The following is a 3,801-nucleotide window of genomic DNA, read 5'->3' on the forward strand; positions in this document are numbered from 1 at the left end:
AGAGCCTCATGCTGTGCAAAGCCAAATCACTGTGGAAATTTTTAAATGAATATGAGTCAAATTTCTCATGATTGATTTTGCTTTTCAGACCTCTTTGAGTTCTCTTATGTTTGTTTATCATACTTGTATTCTGGAATCCAATACTACAATATTGGGACCCAAAGCTGGGGGCTGCCTGTCAAACAAACCTTCTTTTATTTATTTATTTTGTTTGTTTGTTTTTTAATTTTAATTTTAACTTTTGGAGACGAGGTCTCACAATGTTGCCCAGGCTGGTCTCAAACTCTTGAGCTCAAGCCGTCCTTCCGCCTCAGCCTCCCAAAGTGCTAGGACAAACCTTGAGAGTGAGTGTAGCACTGTGGTTCAGAGCAAGGATACTGGTGTAGGACCCCCAACTCTGCTAATTACTACTTAACCTTAATTGCTCTGTGCTTTGCTTTCCTTATCTATGAAATGGGTATGCTACTGGTACAAGTATCTCTCAGGCTTAAGTATTAACAGACACAGTACATTGTAAGCTATTAGAAGAGGACTTGGACACAGTAAGAGTTACAGAGGTATTAGCTATTATTATGACTATACCTGGAAACTGCATCATCTAATGGAACAGTTTGAAAAATTTCTACTCCATTTATTATGTAGCTCTCTATTGCAAGCCTGGGGCAGGGGTTAGGGGAATGTTTGCCACTATATTTATATCATATAACGTATGCTTGATTCCTGATTGTGGAGAAGCAACAGAGAAATAAATATTAATCAAGGTACACTATTAATGGGAGGCATGAAGCTGAGTGATGCAACCTGTAAATTCTTCATTCCGCATTTCTTTATTTTTTCTCCTCCTTAATTTCTCACCCCATTTCCCCTCTTCTATTCCTTTTGCATTTCTTTGATTAAAATCTCTTAAATCTACACTAAATTGTTTTTCTATGCTGAAACTGAGAAATGAGGAACCTCTAAAAAGGTAATATTAAAAGCACAGTTAGTCTGATGTTATAACCAGGAAATTAAACTTTTAATTTGTTGTTCTATCTTGAAATTATTTTCCTTATTCTTAACTATAAAAAAAGAATGATGGACTTTAAATATAGCTGCATTTTACTGCAGAGGAAATTGCTTTGCCTTTGAAGTTTGCAAATCTGAATTTATTTATATTAAAACATGTCAACCCATCTTAGTTTCTTACAGGCTGCCATCCAAGAAGGACGCATACTCCATTTGTTCTCTTTTAGGAGAATCCCCTTCAGCACGTACTATCATCCGGGCTTGCTCCTATTTTGGAGTTTTAAAAGCAACATAATGATTGAAGGTGCAAGAGAAGAGTGAGGACATACTGTTGGAAACAAATGGCGCCAATAGACTTGCTCAATGCAGGGTAGCCACAAACCTTCAATTTGCGAAAACACACACACACGCGCGCGCACACACACACACACACACAAAATGCAGTATCTGCGAAGCACAATAAAAGACAGTATGCCTGTGTGTTAAATTATGGATGAAAACGAACTTTGGGGATTAAAAGACATTATAAAGACATGGCATCACAATTTCAAACGTTATTTCCTAGTTTTAAAATGGTGCTGGGGTTTGAATAGTGGCCTGTTATTGTATTTCCAACTCTTTTTCCACATATGGAACACAGAAGTAGTTATATTGAAGTTAGAAAACAAAATAATGGGAAGGCAGTGATAAGTCATAATCACCATGGCAACCCAGCAGAGTGCATATATAAAAAATCTAGTAGTACCATCCCAGAACCCTGTGTGCATAAAGATAGGGTTTAGCAATCTAGCTGTAAGAAAAAAATAACAGAAAAATCCCAGCTCATTCACTCCATCAGTATTTTTGAGAGCTCTCTGGAGTATTAGGCAAGTTTTATGTGAGATGAACAGTTAGAAAAAAAGAAAAAGAAAAACGTGGTATGCCTTTAGGGGCTTTCCCTGTAATTCACTTAATGGTGAATTTATGACATTTTTTGCCTATCAATTAATTATCCCAACTATTCTGTAAGCCCAAAATGATTCTGAGAACTAGTAGAAAAGATGCAAGACGTGGACACCACCCTTTATTAGAAAATTAAAATATGGTACGAGGACACTATAACCATTAAGTCCTAAAGGTGTTCTGTTCCTTCTGTTCTTGTTTTCAATGTGTTCAAATTCAGCTTCCTCAAGGGAGAAGATTGTGTCTAGTTTATTGTTTTATTTCCAATATCAAATTCTGTGCTTGGCATGTGGTAAAGATTCAGGAAGTGCATGTTGAAGGAATGAACACATTTCTTGGAAAAGCTAAGGCTACCTCTGAGCAAACAGCTCGTTCTCCAGGCACTATGCCAGCCTTATGCAGAACTGGAATTTTCCTCTGACTTTTTAAGTAGCTATTCTTAATAATAAATTGGGAACAACTATTACCCAATATTAGCAAATCTTCATGATAATCATTGTTTCTTATCTGAAAAGTATCGTTTACTTAGGAAGAGTTATTGAAGTCTGGAAATCATAGAAATCAGAAGAAATAGGATTACTGCTCGAATTTAATCTCATAGCTGTCCTCTTGTGATAGCTTAATACTATGTTAATCATTTTTGCTTTGGTCACATACTGCCAGGTTCAAGAAAATATACACCATGTCTCTGCACATGAGTAAATCTATAAAAAGATTTTTGCTTCTAAAGCCTGTACTGAAATCATATTGATTTTTAAATGTATAAGGTTGCTTTTAATGCAGTTAGCACACTGTTCGTTCTATGAATTTAATGCAGCACTGTTAATGAAGCACACAAGACCTAAAGTAAGTCCCTAGCCATGTGAATACTTAGAAAGGAGCTTTTTCCCCCTCTTTGCAAGTATGGAGCATATCGCAGAAAGCAAGCACAGTTTTGTAGGAATTGCAAACCCACATGACTGCCTGATATGCTGGAGCCCCTTCCACCAGGGCAGGGCCTGGGGACTCAGTGAAAACTGAAAGAGTTGGAGCTGGGCCTGGCGTGCTGTATCATGCCTGTAATCCCAGCACTTTGGGAGGCTGAGGCAGGTGGATCGCCTGAGGTCAGGAGTTTGAGACCAGCCTGGCCAACATAGTGAAATCCCATCTGTACTAAAAAATACAAAAAATTAGCTAGGCATGGTGGTGGGTGCCTGTAATCCCAGCTACTCGGGAGGCTGAGGCAGGAGAATTGTTGGAGCTTGGGAGGTGGAGGTTGTAGTGAGCTGAGATAGCACCATTGCACTCCAGCCTGGGCAACAAGAGTGAAACTCTGTCTCAAAAACAAAACAAAACAAAACAAAAAATTGGAGCTGACCATTGGCCCCCAGGGACTAAAACACTCAGGATTTCACAAAATAAGTTTCACTTCTCAACACGTTTTGCATTGTCTGATTGGCAAGCAAACTCACTCTGAAGAGTAAAAGAAAAAGATGAAGCCAGGGGACATTGATAGCAGATCACATAGTCAAGGGTGGACATGAATCTTCTGGTCAAAGGTCTTACTTTACATTCCCACAGGGTCAATTCCTTCTGTGCTGCTTTCTCTAAAATGTGTGCATATACTTCTCTCACTCGCAGCGATGCCTGATTCAACACACTGAAATCAAACACATTCATATGTAATATTCACACCAACTGGAATGAAGATTACAAGTAGCCTCATATTACTTCAAGTCAGTTTTTGCTGCCAAATGAGTTCAGGTGAGGTGAGATTTTGCTGCCCAATGAATCTCAAAAAAAAAAAAAAAAAAAAAAAAAAAAATCGCGTTTTAAATAATGAAAACTTCTTTGAAAAAAAAGATTTTTTTTTTT

The sequence above is a fragment of the Rhinopithecus bieti genome, unplaced genomic scaffold (assembly GCF_001698545.2).
Source record: "Rhinopithecus bieti isolate Rb0 unplaced genomic scaffold, ASM169854v2 scaffold_46259, whole genome shotgun sequence".
Lineage (NCBI taxonomy): Eukaryota > Metazoa > Chordata > Mammalia > Primates > Cercopithecidae > Rhinopithecus > Rhinopithecus bieti.